Here is a 22,494-nt window from a genome sequence, read left to right as displayed (position 1 = left end):
GATCCTGACGTAGGGGGATTGAGCAGGGGGGGCTGGACGATACGGACGCTCGTCTAAAAATTCTGAAAGATTATCTTCACGTTGCTATCTTTTGTGCAGCTGCTTCCTGAAACGACATGCTGCATGGTGCTTCGCATACTTAAAAGCTCGAAGGGCACGTATTGATTTTTGATTGAAAAACAAACTCTGTCTCTCTCTATCTCTCTCTCTTTGTCTGCTCCTGACGGAGGGGGTGTGAGCTGTCGCCTTCAACAGCTTTGTGCCGCGGTGCTTTGCATACTTAAAAGCCAAACAGCCCTATTGATTTGTTTGCTTTTCTCTCTATCTCTGTGACAGTCACTGCTCCTGACACGCACCCCTTTGAAGAGGAAGATATGTTTGCATTCTTTTAATTGTGAGACGGAACTGTCATCTCTGTCTTGTCATGGAGCACAGTTTAAACTTTTGAAAAAGAGACAAATGTTTGTTTGCAGTGTTTGAATAACGTTCCTGTCTCTCTACAACCTCCTGTGTTTCTGTGCAAATCTGTGACCCAAGCATGACAATATAAAAATAACCATATAAACATATGGTTTCTACTTCGTGGATTTTCTTATTTCGCGGGTGGCTCTGGAACGCAACCCCCGCGATGGAGGAGGGATTACTGTATTACTAAGCACTAAACTTCATGTCGGTTTACTTAGGACTAAAAGGAACAAGGCAGACATTACATTTATTGTGCTACATTTTCATGCTTCATATTTGCCTTCTTAATACATTAATCTGTTAAATTCTTAGCCATGCCGTGCAGGATCTTTGACAAAAAATAGACTTATACAATGCATCCAAATCAATCAAGCCAGTGTTTCTTATGGGTGCCCACAGGGATGCTTTGCCTATGAGCTGAGCCAGAAGGCTGCCACTAATTACCCGTCACTTCAGATCAAGAGGCCATTCCATCAGAGGTGCTCTATTCAAGTTGAATAGAGTAATAGATCAAATGATTTGAGGACAACAGTTAATAAGAATAATAATGGGCACCAAGGTGGTGCAGCGGTAGTGTTACTTTCTTGCAGTGAAAGAGCCTAGGATTCGTGTTTATGTGAAATTTGCATCTTCTTTCTAGATGCTCTGGTTTCGTTCCACAGTCCAAACAACATGCAGGTTTAGTGGAATGGCTTTGCTGAAGTGGCCCATGTGTGCCTTTGTGTTCACCCAACAAGGTACTGGTGCTTCATTCAGAGATTGTTGCTGCCTTACATCTGACGCTTCCTTGGATAGGCTCCAGCTGCTCTATGACCCTGCCCTGGTTAAGGGGGTTAGGAAGACAGAGAGAAGTATGAACGGATGCCTATCTGTTCAGTTCTTGTCACCTGATTACATACGACATTCCTGCTCAGTATTCTGTCTTAATGAAGCACATGCGTACATTATTAATCTAGCAGCAGTAGATAATCTTTGCGACACAGAGAAATAACCTTCCATTTACTAAAAGAATGAAAACAATTTGTAACTGTGCCTTTTTCAGTTATTATTGTCTGGCTGTCTACAGAACAGAGACATTCATTCGCATCTGTGCATCAACAATGAATAATATCAATAACCAGGTGCTTGCTGATGGCTTTCCCAGGTGAATCCACGTAGAGAAAAATGAATGTGGTAGTTGGATAAGTGAAACATTAAGCCAGACTACTTTTAAAATCTCACATCTATGGTTTGCATTTTCGTTTTTACATACTTAAAAACAACATGGATACGCTGTTTTGTAATATACATGTAATCTCAAACAGGCAGTTGAAGTTTCACATTAGAACACATTTTATGTGGTAAAGTAATACATACTATGATTGTGGAGAAATAACTTGGTAACTTGATGCCCAATCAAAAGCGGGTTGTGATGGTGCCGGTCGGCTCCATAATTTCACTTCTATTTTGGGAGCCTCTTGAACCCAACACTGTCAAAAGTCATGACCAGGATGAGCCAGCAAATGAGGACACTCACACATCCAACAAAGGGGAAGCAAAGGTGTTCAGTGCTTTTATTAAAACAATTCAAAAATCAAAGTGTCTAAACTTTATATATTACTAGTTAATTACCCAGTGGCTTCGCTCACTGAGTGCAAGGGAAAAAAATAAAATGTAGTCTATAAGTTATTAAACAGTAAAACATTAACATTTAAGAAGTAAAAATATATTGAGCACTACTGGAGTGGTTTCGGCTAAACTACATTTTAAAGGCGCTATAACACAACAGGTAAGTAGTAGATCCCTTGTGAAAGGTGCTACACAACCGCTGTGGTATAGAAATTACATTTTCTATGTGATCGTCCAAATTTTTGCCTGACAACTTCGCACTACATGCCTGTGATTTACTTGTTAAAATAATTAATCACAAAAGCAACCTTGAATGTTGTGGGGTTTTAGTGACCCGAACTTACCTTAAGGGACAGTAAGTAGTTGTGCAGGGCAATTTACAAACAGAGTCCTGCTTCGATGGCGCCGATTACACTCATTCACAAACATTTCCACTCTACCAGGAGCCAACGGGGGCCTTGAAGTGTCACAAACAGTGCGAGAAGAGAGGACGCTGCCCGAAACCGTGAAGCTCTCGACTCGGCAGAGCAGTCCGACATTTCGCGCCTCCCAGCGTCCACTTTGTTCTCACGACCCCTTGCGGCTGAAGGCGGTCTCGTCTTCACATTGTTTACAACTTGGCGCAGTTAAAAAGTAGAAAGACGCAAAGCTGTTTTCCTCATCTCTTCTACTATCAAATACTGCCAACTAAAAAAAAATTACAATGTGGCAGTTTCAGCGACAGTCACGTGGACAAATAAATAAAACTTCTCCGTCAGAACGCGCCTGGCTAGTTCCTGTATTATAATATGTTCTGTGGTCATAGGTAATTTCCATATCGTGTGGTCATACGTAATTTCCGTTTCATACGTAATTTCCATATCACGTGGTCATATGTAATATCCGTTTCAAACGCGAAAAGAATTTTATATACTGTATATAGATACAGCAGGGGTCTTCATTTACATTTGTCCAAGGGCCAGAATTCTAGCACTGTGATACTGTGGGAGCCGGACTTTCAAATAAAATAAAATTAATTTATTCAGCATAATTAGATATTATTCTTTAAAATGTTTACTTTCTTACAAAATTGTTATTTTTACTAGCTTAGATCTGTGTGATAACTGCAGTTAGGTAATCAAGATATTTTAGTATTTTTTTATTACTGATATGATATACGCAAATGAGTATGAAGGATTTGCAGTATTTTTTTGTCCCCACAAGAATGTGCTGTCTGTTCAAAAATGGCTCAAATCATGTTAGTTTGTGCTTTATTTTTCAATAGAGAGCATCATCTAGTGGGGACAAAAAATACAGCAAATGCTTCATGAATCTTTATTTGTACATCACTACTGATATTTAACTTCTAGGGAGATGTCATGCTATCCGTCAATGGCAATTATCCTAATCATGTACGTATTTATCAGGGACCATTCACTAAGCATCATGCTTAATTGGAGAAACCCACACAGTCTGAACAGTTGCACTTGTTACCCTTTCTTCTTTGGTTAAAGTTCTGTTAATAATTTCACAGGCATTTGTAATATCCAGTTTACAATTTTTAAAACTTTAAAAACTTTTAACACCAAAACTTCAGCCAACCACCACCACCAGCAACAACAACAATATTTATTTATATAGCACATGTTCATATAAAAGATGTAGCTCAAAATGCTTTACAAGATGAAGAAAGAAAACAAAATCTAAAAATAAGATTAGGCAATACTAAGTAACAAAGAATAAAGTAAGGTACGATGGCCAGGAAGACAGAAAAAGCAAAAAAAAAAAAAAAATCGCCGGGGTTCCGAGGCCACGAGACCACCCAGCAACCACTGGACATTTAACCTAACATAAATGATCTCAATCAGTCCTCAAGGTTTTCAGGCTTCACGTGGAAGAATTAGATGATGATGGTCATGTGGACATCTGGCCTTCAATCCATCAATGCAGGTACTGCATGGTGCTTTGATCAGGTGGACAGAAAAACAGAAAAGGAACAGCAGAGAAAGTAGTTGTTAGTATGGATCGCGGAGCCATGATAAAAATGATAACTAAATGCATATACAGAATATCAGGGTTACACTAAAATAAAGTTATGAGAAAGCCATATTAAATTAATGGGCTTTTAGCAGTTTTTTTAAAGTGCTCCACCGTATTAGCCTGGTGAATTTCTATTGGTAAGCTGTTCCAGATTTTAGGTGCATAACAGCAGAAGGCTGCCACACCACTTCTTTTAAGTTTAGCTCTTGGAATTATAAGCAGAAACTCATTTGAAGATCTAAGGTTACGATTTGGAGTGTAAGGTGTAAGACATTCCGAGATATAGGATGGAGCGAGATTATTTAAGGCTTTGTAAACCATAAGCAGTATTTTAAAGTAACTGCAGATGTGATAGTGTTGCATGCTTTGTGTTTCAGTGGAAGAAGAAATGACTTATGAGACTACATTAAAGAGTGCCTGTCTCCTGAAAGAGAAATTGAATTTGTGTTCCATAGTATTCAGTAAAGATACATATAAACTTTAAGAAAGCTGACAGGTTCACCATTGTATCAGGGATTGCAAAATTAGGATCATCTTTATTCAGTGTTTTTCATGCCTCACACCAGAGCACACATTATAGTTGGTATAGGATCCCTTACACAGCTTCTTCTTCCAGCTCTCACAGGAAGATCATTACTTGATTATCATTTGAGATCTATGTATTAAAGTAATTGTTTATTTAAAAAAAAAAAATCATTTAACGTTTTATAAAATGTGGTGGTTGTACTTTTGGAAGATTATATTTTACTGCATGCTATTATAATACAGATCATTTGTTTTTATTTAATAATCTTTAATATAATTGGATATATTAAGAAATGTGATAGGTAAAATGTTTATCATTTTAATTGCATTTTTGTTATATTAAATTGATAACTGAAGATTTACTGAATGTTTTATTTCTATTTTTTTAATTTTCCTTTTTTGCTTTTGACCTTCATTCTTGTTTATGTGATTTTTTTTATCTGACTGCTTCATTTATAAGCTCATGTGTCTGCTGTTGATGTTTAGTTTTGTGGACCAAAGAAGCAGCAAGCTATGGAGGAGAGAAACTAAGGTAGATATCGAGCAATAGTAGGGAGATCAACACTACTGTAACTGCCTCAGTGAGTCTACCTTTTGAGACAGTGGTTCTTGCGTTTAGAGCCTAGAGGTTACTAAAATGAGGGTGAATGGTGAGGGGTGCATTGGTTTGATAAGAACTTAAGATATAAGACAAACAAGAAGAGACCATTCAGTCCTTCAAGTTTCTTTGTTTAGCTAAGCTTTCCCAATATCCCATTCTGATAGTTCTTAAAATTTACAGAGTGAATATTTAAAGTAAACCTTACGTTTCACCTGTTTGCTATGACTTCTGTTCTGCTGGTTCATCAAGGTCTGCACCTCAGCCTTAGTTTACTGCTAGTCATGTTTTACACAGCTGTGCACTACATTGCCATCCAGCCTTTGTCTTGGCATTGCTTGCAGGAAAGGTGACTTGAAGGGCATGCACTGTGCATGCTCCTACTTCTGTGGGCATTTCTGGTCTGCCTGTGCCCAACACATATCCAGAACATGAGACCAAGGCACAGACTGATGAAAATGTTTCCTGTCAAGGGATGACTTTCATTCATTTAACTGCAATATTAACTGCTTGCAAGTTACTAAGGGTTAAAAGCTGCAGTAAGCTGACCTAGGACAATTTCTTCATTTAGAATGTGTCCGTTAGACACAGGAAAGATGACTCTTTCTTCTTTAGGGCCCCTTTTGCAATGTACACATATTAGAAATGGTTAGCCGATGCACGCAATGTAAGATGAAATGCTTAGATAAACATATTGTGCTTATTAAAAGTCAAGTGAAACAGGAGAACTGCCTTGCAACGTGTAATCCATGTACTCATCTGTGACTGAATAAAGGCTGATTGATTGAACTATTCCAGTCTTCCTTGGAGATCTCCTTCCACATAGCACATCTGTGGCTGTTTGAGTTGAAAATGTTTTTCCCCATATCCAATTATGATTTAGTAAATAATTGAAGTAAGGTACTCCTTACTTACTGGCTGTGTTGCCAGTTACAACATTAGATACAGTATTCTGTCTAGCAAATTATAGAAACAAATGCCTCTCTGGCTTCAACCCTCTGTTTTACGATGTTTTCTGTTTAGCTGAAAGTAAAAACAAATATGTATAGGAAGAGGAGCATTGGGTTCTCAGGGAGGAGTGTGAAGAAGAGTTTTTCTCAATACCTAGTGGAAGTAGTAAATCTATCACTACAACATGAGAGTTCTATGCCTCAGTGCAAGAGATCCAGTTTGACAAGACATTTAACCATTCCTCATACCAATTTTGCCGGCAACATTCCTATTGATTGGAAACTTAGAAAAGGCAAATTTAGGAGGCAGAAGAAGAAAAAGAAATGTGTTGGAATAAGTGAGGAAAACTAAAACTACCTCATATCATATTTTGCATGAATTTTTAAAATGGATGAAACTATAGTACACAGAGGTTGCAAGATGGCAAAGGGTTACTTAATTGTAGTGTGCTACTCTTTCACTCATAAACGGGACTGTTAACAGAGAAAAAACACAAGTGTCAGTTTTCAGTGTAGGTGGAGGGGTATTAAATGAGCCTAGACATACATAAGCAGAGAGTATAAAATAGAGAAGCTCGTAACTGCTGAATTTATTAGCCTGGTAATGTACAAATGCCAGTATATGAATACTTGTCCTAAATTACTGATATATGTTGGAGTCATTAGTAACTACTGGGAAATCCCACTGGAATTATAAACTTGGTTCTTCTCAAAAACAAAAGAAAAATCTTCCTGAGGTTTGCGTGTAAGTAGACCACCTCCACTATAACATAGTGAAAACATTCAGGCACACAAAGTAGTTCAGAGTCCATATTATTTACTTTTGTAGAAGGAACACTTTCAGCATACCAAACCAAACCAAGTCAGCTTCAAATGGTATTGGCTGCATTCTGGATGTGATACTGTGACACATAAGTATTCTACACCCAAGAGAAGACTCAGTCCAAAGGCATCAAGAACACTAACTAAGGTATTCATTAAAAAGGGAACTACCTCTTCAATACACACAGACACTGCAGAAACGGGGCCAGGTCAGTGTCTGGGTTATAATGTTCCCTGCATCACCCATCAGGCAACAGATGTGTGATGTGGGGAGGCTGTGAACTTGTAGTTACCTTGGTGGTGCTGCGAACCTGCAGTTGCCTTGGCAATGGACAAGCAACCCTCGACAGACATGTCAATTGCAATTTGGCATGCAGCAATGTTGGAGAGGGTCTCAAAAGAGTTCAAAAAGCTCACAAAATATTCTGTGATATTACAGTACTGGCTAAATAGCAGTTGGCTAATCAGTCACGAAGAACAGCTATGCCTATGAGTTGATTTGCCAGCCTCTTCCATCCACACTTCACCTCCTGTTAAACATTCTGTGTCAATTGTTTCTCTTCTTAATCCAAACTAACCAGGCATTCTCTCATTAGGTAGAATCTTACAAAAACATTAAAACTCTATGGAGGAGTTATCTCTATGTCTTCTTCTAATTCTTCATGACGCTGTGTATCTGGACAGACGAGGATTCACAGAACCACCAACAGGCAACTGTGACTTGTTTATTTTTTTGTCAATGTCAGAAAGTCAATGCTAAGCCCCCACAAGACCATCTAAATTACACCCGCCCATTATCCTAAAAAAAGATAAAATCGATTGTTTTGTCTTGGTAGAGTAATATATATTGCTCTACTTTCCCCTATTGTATTATTAATATGTAGCCTTAGAATGCATAATCTCACAGACTTACCACTGTTTATAAGGTATTATTGTATATAACTTATCCCCACCTTCCCTTCTATATCTATAACCTCAGGCAATTAGATGAAGTAAAAAGACAAGCAGAAGTTAAGTTACACAATAAATAATGTATTACTGATAATATTCATAAATAATAACAAAATGCAAAGTACATTTGAATATTGGTAACCATACAACCTGATTAAATGGTGATATGTAGTTCAGGCGGCACACAGACTTGTAGTTACTTAAATGTCTCTAGTTAAGGCATCATTGGTGCTCAGCTTTCAGCCACATGTCTGTTCAAAATGGCTGCTAAACTGTGCTCTTCATTGTGTTGTCTTCATCATCACAGGTTAGCAAGAGAGAGAGAATGTGGTTGAACAAGCAAATTTATAAATTCTCTGCCCAACCCATACAGCCAATAGGACATCATGATACTTAAAAGCATCTGACACAAGCCAATTCCAAACAGCCATACCTCAGACCAATGGGGGAATACAACATCTTAATACCTGCCACAACTAAGACCATATGTGTTTATGGTTGAAAGACTTTAGCAGAGAAACACTTGCCAAACTGGTTTAAAGCACACACCCCAAATCCTGTCATGGGTTTAAACACTAAATTGCATTGCTTTGAGAGCGGAGTGGTGGCTCTGAGGCTAAGGATCTGCACTGGTATCCAGAAGGTTGCCGGTTCGAATCCCCGTCACTGCCAAAAGAGATCCTGCTCTGCTGGGCCCTTGAGCAAGACCCTTAACCTGTAATTGCTCCAGGGGCGCTGTACAATGGCTGACCCTGCACTCTAACCCCAAGGGGTATGCGAAAACTAACAAATTTCTAATACGAGAAATCGTATAAGACAAAATAAAGAACAAAAAAAATCCTGTCATGGGTTTAAACACTAAATTGCATTGCTTTGCCTAAATTACAAATAAAGACATACAAAATATTTATCAAGTTTTATGTAAAATTTCACATCACAACATCAATAAAAGTGGATTAATTAATTTTTGCATGAAAAGCACCAAGTGCAAAAAAGATATATGACCAAAATAGTTTAGGGATTAAAATTTTTCAGAGAAAAAGTCAGAAGTCAGGGAAAGGCAGTGATTCACCTTAGGTAATGCAGTTGGGGAAAATGCAACAAGGTATAGTTATTTTGGTTTGTCACTTTACAAATATGATTATTGGACAATTGAATGTGGTAATTATTGAGTTAATGAGTAAAACAAGTGAGCTTTTAACTCAGTTAAAAATACAAACATGTCTGACTGTATTATAATATCACTTTGACAGTCTCCATGTGTGGCAGTGAAAATCTTGAGTTTTGTACTGTAGGTGCAGAGGTGTACACTGAGCAGCCTTTAAAGAGCAATACAGTGATCCCTCGCTATATCGCGCTTCGCCTTTCGCGGCTTCACTCCATCGCGGATTTTATATGTAAGCATATTTAAATATATATCGTGGATTTTTCACTGCTTCGCGGGTTTCTGCGGACAATGGGTCTTTTAATTTCTGGTACATGCTTCCTCAGTTGGTTTGCCCAGTTGATTTCATACAAGGGACGCTATTGGCAGATGGCTGAGAAGCTACCCAACTTACTTTCTCTCTCTCTCTCTCTTGCGCTGACGTAGGGGGGTGTGAGCAGGGGGGCTGTTCGCACACCTAGACGATAGGGACTTTGCACTGTGTGCGGCTGCTTCCTGAAGGACAAGCTGCACGGTGCTTCGCATACTTAAAAGCTCGAAGGGCACGTATTGATTTTTGCTTGAAAAACAAACTCTCTCTCACTCTCTCTTTGTCTGCTCCTGACGGAGGGGGTGTGAGCTGCCACCTTCAACAGCTTTGTGCCACGGTGCTTCGCATACTTAAAAGGCAAACAGCCCTATTGATTTGTTTGCTTTTGTCTCTCTCTATCTCTGTGACATGATCTAGTCCTGACAGGCATTCCTTTGAAGAGGAAGATATGTTTGCATTCTTTTAATTGTGAGACGAAACTGTGATCTCTGTCTTGTCATGGAGCACAGTTTAAACTTTTGAAAAAGAGACAAATGTTTGTTTGCAGTGTTTGAATAACGTTCCTGTCTCTCTACAACCTCCTGTGTTTCTGCGCAAATCTGTGACCCAAGCATGACAATATAAAAATAACCATATAAACATATGGTTTCTACTTCGCGGATTTTCTTATTTCGCGGGTGGCTCTGGAACGCAACCCCCGCGATGGAGGAGGGATTACTGTACTTAAATAATTTTCACTTCCTTTAATGCAGTGGTTCTCAAACTGTGGGGCGGGCCCCCCTAGGGGGGCGTGAAGTAACAAAAAGGGGGGGCGCGAAGATGTGAAAAAAAGAAAACAAGAATCAAAAATATGAAAAATACATCTATTGAAACCAAAACAAATTAACTTAAACTACATTCTGATACTAGAAAAATAAATATAGAGTTAGATAAATGTCGCTAAAAGTTAAGTAGATATAATAAAATATGCATCTATGATATATCATTAATTAAAAAAGAAAAAATTGGTATTAGTGGGCTCCTTTCAAAAAAAATGTTAGGGGGGCGCGATTAAAACTGTTATGAAAACTCGGGTCGCAAATACTTAAGAGTTGAGAAACACTACTTTAATGAATACACTGTGGAAGAGATCTCTGAACCACAGCAATCGTTTGCAGCAGGAAGATGTTGAGTGCTGTCCTCATAATGCCTGACAGAACTGTTCACTTTCTTCATCCTAGACACATTTGTCCTGAAGCGACCTGAGGTTCTGAGTACTCTAAAATAATATTTTCATTTTTTCAAAGATCTACCTCTGTACTTTGATTTGTTCATCTTTCTCTCAATTCTGACAAGCTCAACCGTCAGTCTCTGCTGCTGGAAAACAACTCTACAGCATGATGTTGCCAGCACAGTGCTTCACCATTGGGACAGTATTGGCCAGGTGATGAGAGATGCCTGGTTTCCTCCAGATGTAACAAGCCAAAGAGTTCAACCTTGGTTTCATGAGACCAGACTAGGTTATTGGGCCTTGACAAAATCCTTTAGGTTTTCACAAAGGTGTGATTGGCAGACAACCTCAGGGCTCATTTGATAGTAACTACCCTCCAAGGGGTCTGTACTGTCAACTAATGCCTCTCTTCTACTTCCTTCTGCAGAAAGAATAATTGACAGACTGGCCTCTGATGACATCACTTTTGGTTTCCGGCCTACAGAACTCACCCCTTCTTATGAGTTTCCTTATAAAGCAACCATCTTGGGACAACTGGAGAATGACTGTCTGACGAAGACTTCTTTTATTCTCTTTTTTTTCTTTTCTAACACCATCATAATACAAGGGGATAACTTCGGTGCTCCTAAACCTTTATGCTCTCTCTTTGTTTATTCTTTTACTGGTGGTTTTCGGCAAAGTCCAAGCAAGCTGTCACGTGCCTTTTACTAAGGAGAGACTTATTACCCACTTCACCAAAACGGTTTAAGTGGTGGAATGCTGCACAAATCATTGTGCTTCTAGCAGGTTCTCTTATCTCTACTAAGAATGTTATGAGTTCTTCTTCCATCTTTTGCTCAGTTTGGCTCAGCAGTCAGTTTGAGTATTTCTAAACTTGTTCATTTTAAGAATGGTGGAAGTCACTTAGTTGTTCAGAACTTTTACAGCTGCAGCAAATTTCTGATACCCTTTCTGTCTCAGAGGTCTACAGACAATTGCTTTGACCTTGTAGCTTGGTATATCCTTTTGTCAGCTGTGGGACCTTACAGACAGAAGTGTGCTTTTCCAACTCATATCCAAACAACGGAAAGACCACAGGAGAACTTTAATCAAGTTGTAGAAACATCTCAAGGATGGTCAACGGGATGAGCCTGAGGTCATTTTTAAAGGACTTAATAAAAGGTCTCAGTACTTATGTCCATGTGATATTTAAACTTTCAATTTTTAATATATTTGCAGAAATGTCTAAAACAATCAGGTCTCAATGATTACACAAAAATGATATTTCAGTTTTTATTTTTAACACACTTTGTAATTTGTAAAAACCTGTTTTTCCCTTTTGAAACTGGAATGTTGTGTGCCAACAGATAATTAAAAAAATGTGTTTGATCAACTGCGGTGGGCTGGCGCACTGCCCGGGGTTTGTTTCCTGCCTTGTGCCCTGTGTTGGCTGGGATTGGCCCCAGCAGACCCCCGTGACCCAGTAGTTGGGATATAGCGGGTTGGATAATGAATGAATGTTTGATCGATTTTAGAATACAGCATATGGAAAGAGTGAAGCTGTTTGAATACCTTCTGAATGCAGTGTATGTTTTATGTTCAAATGGACCAGAGATTTTCTTGTCAACTTTTGTATTTTATAACATGTATGAGAAGATTCTTTCACAAGAATAGATATCAAAACACATCATGACATTCTGAGACAGGATGAAACCAAACCACGGTTAATCTCTGCAGCAGGGGGTGCAAGTCAGGGCAAACTCTGGAGAAGGGGCCAGTCAATCATAGGCAACAAAAGATGCCTTAAAAATTACAATAACAGATAAAAATGCTTTACTGTTAATAGGAGGGTGGCACGGTGTCGCAGTGGTAGCACTGCTGCCTCGCAGTTAGGAGACCCGGGTTTGCTTCCTGGGTCCTCCCTGCGTGGAGTTTGCATGTTCTCCTCGTGTCTGTGTGGGTTTCCTCTGGGTGCTCCGGTTTCCTCCCACAGTCCAAAGACATGCAGGGTTAGGTGCATCGGCAATTCTAAATTGTGCTTGGTGTGTGTGTGTGTGTGTGTGTGACCTGCGGTGGGCTGGCGCTCTGCCCGGGATTTGTTCCTGCCTTGCACCCTGTGCTGGCTGGGATTGGCTCCAGCAGACCCCTGTGACTCTGTGTTAGGATATAGCGGGTTGGAGAATAACTGACTGACTGACTGATTATCAATAGGTGTTGGAGCACACATAAATAAGGAATCCTTCACACCTTAAGTCTAACTGCTCCATTAAAAAGTTGCTAATTTCGTTTACAAACATCACAGGGAAGCACAGTCATCCTCTATTAAGTTTTGCTGTTTCTGGGTTAAACTTTATGCTGAAGATTCTGACTAAATATGAAGACTCTTGTAAAAGTCTATAGTGGATATGGTAAATGAATACCATTCATTCACTGGAACTACTTAATCCCATTCAGGGTATTAGGAACTTGAGAAAACCTTGCAGCAGTGGACAAATGGCAGCAATAAGCCATGAATGGTGCATCCATACAAGCAAGCATGTGAAAAGATAAAAGGAAGGACTGGACATCTTTCTTATGCTGTAGCAATGGCACCTGACAACATCTGGAATCAGCTGAGGAGATCAGAGCCACTTACCGAATAGTTAATGAAAGTGCAGCTCCTAAGTGATATGAAACACGTTAAACACTCTAAACTGTGGTGGCAAGTTGTATGCTGGGGCAGTAGCACAACAAAAGGAGATGTCAACACATCTAATAACATAATTTGCAAGACTGGCTTTGTTCTAGCTTGGACTGTCTGGAGGCAGTAGCAGACAGACGGATGTTGTTGATTAAGCTGCTGGGAATTGTCAACAATGGGTCACACCTGCTATATGACACGCTGGTAAACCTGTGAAGTACCTTCAGCACAAAGTTAATTTTACGATGGTGCTCTAGAGCATGTCTTAACTACTGTCAGACTTTTTAACACATTATCTAGTTTGCATTTGCATGTTCTGCCATTTTACTAGGTACATATTTGTTTTATTTATTGACAGCACTGTTTGGCTTGAATGCATTTTGGCTGCTATAATATTGCAGCTTCCTTTTGGGATCAATAAAGTATTTAGTTATCCAGGTATGGATGGCTTGAAGTGCTGAGTAAAACAAGTTACTAAAATGTATTTTGGTTCTGCATCTATTATTTGAAGAAGCGGTATAGGACATACACAAAAAGGCATGAAAAAAACAGAATAAAGTGGAAAGATATGAAACTAAACTTAGAAATCACACTGAATTGATAAGCTTCAATATTACTTAAGCCAAAAAAAAATCTGAATTGACCCAGTGCCTCATACAAAAACAATATATAAAAAAATCAACACACTGTGAGACCACAGACACTGGAACTAGCCACCAGGAAGTCTTGAACATTTATGGTCGAGAGGTTTTGAGGTCATTGTGAGCTTAGAGAGAGGTGGAAGCAAATATATAATTCCTCCTATGCTCTCTCATCCATCCATCCATCCATCCATTATCCAACCCGCTATACCCTAACTACAGGGTCATGGGGGGTCTGCTGGAGCCAATCCCAGCCAACACAGGGCACAAGGCAGGAAACAAACCCCGGGCAAGTTGCCAGCCCAAGCACACACTAGGGACAATTTAGAATCGCCAATGCACCTAACCTGCATGTCTTTGAACTGTGGGAGGAAACCCATGCAGACATGGGGAGAACATGCAAACTCTACGCAGGGAAGCGAACCCGGGTCTCCCAACTGCGAGGCAGCAGCGTTACCCACTGTGCCACCCTATGCTCTCTCAGGTAATAATAAATGAAGAAGTACTTCAACAAAAGTATAAATTTAGATAAAACAGACAGCTTGAAAATAATATTTCTGAAAAATTAAGGTAGTGGCCTAATATGTGTCTGCCTGCAACTGATAACTTCAACTGATAACTTCTTTATCACTCCTTTTCCATCCACCCATTATCCAACCCGCTATATCCTAACTACAGGGTCACAGGGGTCTGCTGGAGCCAATCCCAGCCAACACAGGGCACAAGGCAGGAAACAAACCCCAGGCAGGGCGCCAGCCCACCGCAGGGCGCACACACACACACAAACACACACACACCCACACACCAAGCACACACTAGAGACAATTTAGAATCGCCAATGCACCTAACTTGCATGTCTTTGGATTGTGGGAGGAAACCGGAGTACCTGGAGGAAACCCATACAGACACGGGGAGAACATGCAAACTCCACGCAGGGAGGCACTCCTTTTCCTTGTCTATGAATAGTAATCTTTATGGTTTTAACAGTTTACCAATAAAAAAACAATTGCCATGCTAATAAACAAGTTTTAATGTGGAAATCAAAAATGTCTAATATGCTTAATATGGTGGTGCAGTGCTTATCTCTTCTTCCATACAGGTGTAGGAATTTGGCACATTTTAGCCTTTATGTAGATGTTTTATCAGGTGTTCTGTTAATTCTTCCCCATTTCAACTATAATTTGTTTAAGCCTTAATTGGTCTGGTTTGAGCAGGTTGAAGCACTCAAGGTTTGTGTTTGCCGCTGTCTGGGTAGACTATGGATTCTTGTCATCCTGTAATAGACATGGAAAGGAGAAAAAATGTATAGAAGAATTGATTGTGTTGTGTGAAAGTTAAGACTTTGAAACAGCTCTATATCTGAGGGAAGATGCCAATTCAATTCTGTTAATTTCACATTTTCTGGCTCATTGTTATTTGGTTAATACAGTATAATTGTTTAATTGCAATTCATATTACTAAAAGAAACTGAAATGTTTTGAAAGGATTGTTCAGTCGCAGTTAGTGAGTTTCAGGCTTTACAGAGGCATCCAGTTTTACAACTTTATTAATTTCCTTTTTTCAGTCTTTTTCTCATTTACTTTGGAAATCATATGTAGATGAGGGGAGTTTTTATTTAAAACCATGCACAGCATTAAACAGAGAGAGACAGGAGAGAGAGAAGGGTGAGAAAGTGCCCAAAAGCACTCTTAACACAGACAGTAGCTTCATTGCAGAAATGGCAAGTACAGAAACTGTTTACCTGAGGAAAAAAGTCAACCTTTTTGGATCATTGTGCATTATTGTAGGCGCAATGGTAGGAAGTGGGATTTTCATTGCTCCTAAAGGTGTCCTGAGAAACTCCGGCAATGTGGGCCTGTCTCTTATCATCTGGTTGGCCACAGGAATTTTTTCTACTTTTGGTAAGTAAAGGAACACTCTTCCCTGGAAAGCCTGGGTTAAGTTTCATCAGCAGCCAGAAAATACAGCAAATCTGTATGATTTTAAAAAAACTATTTTCAAAATTATTAGAAATGAGCTATAGATTTTACTTTGTATTCAGTCAATGAAAAGAGCAACCTAGATGAAAGAAACCAATGAAGATTATTTTAAGCTTACAAAACGTCCTTGCAAGTGCCACTATTTTCCATGTTACTTCCAGGGATATTGATGTTGGTAACAATGTACATAACTAGTCATGTGAATTGTTGATGATGGAACACGGGACATCATCGCATCGCCATTATGAAAGGTGACAGTATGCTCCGACTGGCATTTAAGCTTTGAATCGTCTAAACTAAAACCTATTTTAATGAGAGTAGAGTGGGAAAGAATGACAGATGAACTTAGGAATTTGGGCTTTGCTTTTTGACAGTGAGTTTTGGCTTTTTTTTGTACTTTTACACTTAGTTTCTTGTGTTGTCTTTGGCACTTTATCCCCTGGCCAATTTCTGACAACTGTTATTCGTTTTCCATAGGGAAAGCCCTTCTTTTTCTAGCTGATATTAAAAAAAAATTCTCAGCAATGCCTGGAAAGGGCTAAGTCCTGCCCTTAAGCCATTCCTTCCTTTCACATGTTTTTTCCCCTGTCCCTCATGTCTAAGGCTGTTAAATGGCAATGTTTTCCATTTAGCGGTTACATGATGGAGAAGTTGGGAATATAAACAGAAGAGATATAGATAATGGCTTAGAGTGAGCACTTGCAGTCTAGCCTTTTGTATATTTGTTTAGAGTTAAGTATGTTTTTTCTGATTTTTGGCTTTGTTCTTTTGGATTTTGAGCTTTGCTTTCCTATTTGCTTTGTGTATTGATCTCTGTTTTAGAAATTTTGATCCATATTTTAACTATTGTTTTAAAATTTATCTTTGGATTATCTTTATATATAAAATCCCTATGTGCGTCCAGGTGTCTGTGTGTGGGTGTCTTCTGGTAAAGTGCGCATGCGCAGGGCATGGTGCGATGCGCGATATTACTGTCAGAGAAAGTTAGAGGCGTTTTACAGAAATACAAACCATTATTACTGAGAGAGGAAATTAAAGGTACACAATACAGTGACGCATATTACAGCCACATACAAGCCAGTATTACTGTCAGAGGAGATTAAAGGCATATTACCGACGTGCACGCCTGTATTACCGCCAGAGAAAATTAAAGGTATATTATGGACGTACAAGCCAGCGGACATACAAGACGGTATCCTTCAATAAGGGCGCGCACAAAAAGGCGAGCCTCAAAAGGGTGACCTCAATTAGGCGCAGCGAATAAAGGCGCGCGTAAATAAAGATCTCCACCTTTGTTGCTCTTCACATATTCCAGAGCCATTTGAACTAAATTATCTACGAACACCTTTATTCGCCGCGCTCAATTGAGGTCGCCCTTTTGAAGCTCACCTTTTTGTGCGCGCCCTTATTGAATAGAGCCGTACAAGACAGTATTACTGTCACAGAAAATTAAAGATACACAATACACGGCGGCAGCCCACGAAGAACGGTCAGCTCAGCAAGTAAACATAAACAAAAGAAAGGCTGAAAGAAAGAAAAATACGACCAACAAAAAGAATGAGGTCAAAGTCCCTTGCCATTTAATATAGACTGTTCCTACTAATGTTTACGCACTACTGTTCTAGCGCCCGTTATTGTAACGGGCTAAATGACTAGTTTTTAAATAAATATTCTGAAGTCATTCTGCACTGCGGTGGGTTGGCACCCTGCCCAGGATTGGTTCCCTGCCTTGTGCCCTGTGTTGGCTGGGATTGGCTCCAGCAGACCCCCGTGACCCTGTGTTCGGATTCAGCGGGTTGGAAAATGGATGGATGGCTGGAAGTCATTCTGCAAGGTGAAAGCTAACAAGTAGTAAATCATCCTATAGACTATGAAAAGTTAAATGGAAAAAATATTAATAATAAAATAATAATAATAATAGTTAAAAATTAAACATTTTTTTCCCATTCAAGAAAATTTCTCACATGAATATTACTAAAAGAGAAAAGTTCACATTTACTTATTTGAGTTACTATTCCTAGATTACAAAATCTAGCAGCTATTAACAATTAGACAGAAGTTTGCCAAACAAAAGACTCTTCAAATGCTTCTTAAAAACATTGAGGGAGTCAGAATTTAGAATAGTGTTGGGCTGTTCATTCCACCAGCCAGGAGTAAACATTAAATGAGTTTGGACTGAGATTTGATACCATGCAGAAGTTGCACCATTAGACGCCGTTCAACAGCAGACCAGTGTGGTTGAGAAAAAGCACAGGACCTCAGAAGACTTCATCATATATTTAGGTACACAACCACAGAATTCTCTGTAGGCAAGACACCTTTATCTAAGGCAACTTATTTATGATACAATTGGTTATATTTGTTTTGGTTTTTCAGTTGGAGCACAGGTAGGTCACGTGACTTGGTCATGGTCACATGGTATCAATAGCAGGATTTGGATCCACACCCTCAGGGGTGTAAGACCAGAGCCTTAACCACTACACCACACTGTCTTAAAACAAACATATCCATCCATCCATTATCCAACCCGCTGAATCCGAACACAGGGTCACGGGGGTCTGCTGGAGCCAATCCCAGCCAACACAGGGCACAAGGCAGGAACCAATCCTGGGCAGGGTGCCAACCCACCGCAGGACACACACAAACACATCCACACACTAAGCACACACTAGGGCCAATTTAGAATCGCCAATCCACATAACCAGCATGTCTTTGGACTGTGGGGGGAAACCGGAGCGCCCGGAGGAAACCCACACAGACACGGGGGAGAACATGCAAACTCCACGCAGGGAGGACCCGGGAAGCGAACCCAGGTCTCCCAACTGCAAGGCAGCAGCGCTACCCACTGCGCCACCGTGCCACCCACAAACATATTGTTAATAAAAATATAATTATCATTCCAAACAGGGAATAGATCCCTTAGGTATATCACTGCCAGTGTAAATCCTTAGTGTAGGCTTTAGGAAAGAAATAAATTCTTTATAACGGGTGTGGCATTAGGTTGTGATCAATTTTAAAAAACAGTGTCAATGGTTACTTTACTTAGTTCATGGCAACAGATAAGGAATAGTGTAGTCTTGAAAGTTTAATTAATGCAATTTATTTACTTTGTCTTAAATAAGATTGTTTTAATGGAATTTTTCAAATGAGCTTATATAAAAACAATACATTTTTCTCAATAAGTTCTCAAATAGTTCAACATCCCAAATTTCATTTGTAAACTGAGTAAAAGAATCACATAGCTATTGCAAAAAAATGTATGTAGTATTTATATTTTATATTGGTGACAGGAAAAATCTTGATAAATAAATCAGCAAAAAGTTTGAAATGCTACTGATTGACTTCATACTGAATTGTGAAGGGCTCCACCCTACAACCTGTCTCACCTTTTTGACATTTTCTGATGTTCTTACAGTTAAAATCGATCCAACAAACACATCCTACACACTACAAATAGACTGAGATTCATGGAACCAATTTAAAACTGGGTTATGAGCAGCAATTCTTTGTCGGCTTGACACAATAGATCAAATGAAAAATTGTCCTTGCTCCTCTGCTACAGATTTGAATTCAATGTATGTTGTAATGTTGAACACACGATAAGGCACTGACTAGTTGCTCATGGTTACTGAAACTGCATCTAACATTTTGCCACAGAAGTATCCCCTATTGACCCCTCCCCCACCCCTAACACCCTGGTAATGATCACATCTTTAGGCCATGCCCACAATTTTAGTTTCGACATTTCAATCAATCACTTAAAAACATGTCTGTGTCATTTTTTTCCTATCCCCCCTTCCGTATAAGAGTCATTCATGTCAGTCATTTCAGTGTGTTACTGGTAATGAGAGGAGAGGTGATATCATGAGGAATATTTATTGTATTTTCATGCCATAGATAGATAGATAGATAGATAGAAACTAATGCACTCTGTCAAGTATCAATGTTATTGTTTTCCATACTACTGCAATATATAGTATGCTAAATAGATCGTTGTATATCACCTACCGACAATTTTTGTGTTCACAATTTCATGTTCACCATCCCACAGTTCTTTTGGTGGGTGTTGTTGATCACCAGCTACTACCACCTGCCAAAGTATAAAAAGCTAAGAATGCATCATCATACAGCCTGTGGAGGATATCACTTGTGAATTTCCTTATACAGAATTTATTAGTTCTTCCTATTAATGATATGATTGATATTAGTCTGATCTTTGAGGGATGAAATGACACACAGACACAAGCATCTGTTTAATGGTACTATAAAGTACTGTTTATTATCTCTTTAAGAAAGGATACTAATCCGCTCCCCCTCTTTGACCACAGGAGACACTGCTGTCCCTCTTCAAGGGGATCACTCTGTGACATGTTAATTGCACCTCCTTTAAGCTCCCTTCAGTGTGCATGGCTGTGTCCACCCCCAGTGAGTCTCACATGCTCCTGTGGAGTCCCGCACGGGGGCAGGTCTGGTATGAAACTAATGAAGTTTAAGCTTTAGGGCCCATAATCCAGGTGGGGCACCAGAAGCGACTTTTGTTGCTGGTTGCAAAGGGGTCCCCATAACAGTTTAAGCTTCGGGGCACCAAAAATGTAGATGCGCCACTAGTTCCATCTGCCTGTTCTCTTACAAGTTAGATCCCTATAATATTTTAATTTTAAAGAGTGTCTTTACATTTGCAGTTGTTTTCTCAGAAGATGCTTTTTTTCCTATGTGACTGACATAATCGAGCAAACATCAGTCTGGGGAAATGCTTGGAAGCAAGTGTTACATAACAAGGTTCCAAAATTGATCATTACAGGCAAAGAGTTCAAAACAAAAAATAAGTGAGTTACAATTCCTAGATTACATCTAACAGCTATTATCAGTTAGACAGAAGTTTGTCAAACAAAAGACTCTTCAAATTCTTCTTAAACACATTGAGGGAGTCATAATTTAGAATAGAGTTGGGCTGCTCGTTCCACCAGCCAGGAGCAAAACATCAAATGAGTTTGGACTGAGATTTGATACCATGCAGTGGTTGCACCATTAGATGCTGTTCAACAGCAGACCAGTGTGGTTGAGAAGAAGTACAGCACCTCAGAAGAGTCATCATATATTTAGGTACACACCCACTGAATACTCTGTAGGCAAGCTTAAAGGAGTTGGACTTAATTAGTCCTGATGCAGGAAGCCAGAGGAGTGAATTTTGCGGCATTTTGAATCATCTGCAATGGCTTGGTGACACATGCCAGTGCTTCTGCCAGTAGAGAGGTACAGTAGCCCAGACATGACAAGACCAAAGCCTGGACAAAAAGTTGTGCTGTGTACTCTGTAAGATATGGCCTGATCTTGTGGATACTGTACAGAGTGAATCTGTAAGACGGAGAGACCATTGATAACCATGGTCCTTGAATGACAGCTAATCATCAACCACCACTCCAAGGTTGCGTAACTACTTAACAGATGTTAGATAGTGAACCAAGATAAACAAAGATGGGGTGCTGAGTAGGCATACAAGCTGGGATAACAAGAAGGTCCATCTGTGACAGGATGAGCTGGAGATGGTATTCCTTCATCTAGATTACAATATCAGTGAGAAATTCAAAGATTCTTATTTATACCATGTGGTCTTCTGGAGTAAATGACAGGTATAGTTTTGTATCATCAACATAACACTGATAGGAAAAACTATGGGACTGCATGATAGGGCCATGAGAGGAGGTGTACAGAGAGAAGAGAAGAGGACCCAGCACTGATCCTTTGGACACCTCCATGTTTGCCTGGCGCACGCTTGACATCCTCTACACATCAGGACACATGGTAGTATCTCCCCGAAAGTTAGGACTCAAACCACTTCAGGGCAATCCCAGTGATACCAAGGTCAGAGAGGGTGGCAAGGAGGACCTGGTGGTTGACTGTATAAAAGGCAGGGGAGAGATCTAGCATGGTGAGCACACAAGACATGTTGTTAGCTTTGGCCTGCCACCACATCAGAAACGATGAGTAGAGCTGTCTTGGTGGAGTGGCCATTCTTTTATCCTGATTATATCAAGCAGTCTGTTCTGTAGAAGGAGGGAAGAAGTATTGGTTAGAGAGAACACATTCTAGTGTTTTGAAAAGAAAGGAGAGAAGGGACTCTGGTCTGTAATTACCTACTTGAGATAGATCGAGAATTGGTATTACGGCCTGTTTGAACAATTTAGGAAAAGTGCCTGTGCAGAGTGAGGTTTTGACAACGTGTGTAATTACAGAAATGAGTGAGAGAGAGATATCCTGGAGGAGATGTGAGAAGATGGGCTTAGGTGGACAGGTAGTGAGGTGACTAAAGAGGAGATTGTAACAATCACTGGTGGAGAGAGGAGAAAAAGAGAAGAAGGTTGTGGTGTGTTCAGGAGCAGGCTGGTTTTAGGTAGTGATGAGAACTGACTTCCTATGACAGGGTCCTTTTCCTGAAAAAAGTCATCAACGGTGAAAAAGGTTGAGGGTCAAGGTGGTGGAGGGTTGTGGAGAAAAGTGAAAGCAAAGACTAAGCCACAATGTTTCAAAGGGTCATTATTGTCCATGTTGGGTTTCAGTTTTGATAACTTTAAGCAGAGTTCAGCTTCTTTCT

The 22,494-nt window shown here is 39.7% G+C and overlaps 1 protein-coding gene across 1 annotated transcript in view; it reads left to right on the top strand.

Moving 5' to 3' along the window:
* The window catches only part of LOC127526862 (cystine/glutamate transporter-like), a 193,879-nt gene that overhangs the window by 116,063 nt on the left and 55,322 nt on the right, over positions 1 to 22,494 (top strand). The window lies entirely within an intron of this gene.

This window comes from Erpetoichthys calabaricus, chromosome 1 (genome assembly GCF_900747795.2).
Source record: "Erpetoichthys calabaricus chromosome 1, fErpCal1.3, whole genome shotgun sequence".
Taxonomy (NCBI): domain Eukaryota; kingdom Metazoa; phylum Chordata; class Cladistia; order Polypteriformes; family Polypteridae; genus Erpetoichthys; species Erpetoichthys calabaricus.
Note: the sequence above shows the minus strand (reverse complement) of the source record. Positions and strands in the feature narration are given on the sequence as shown.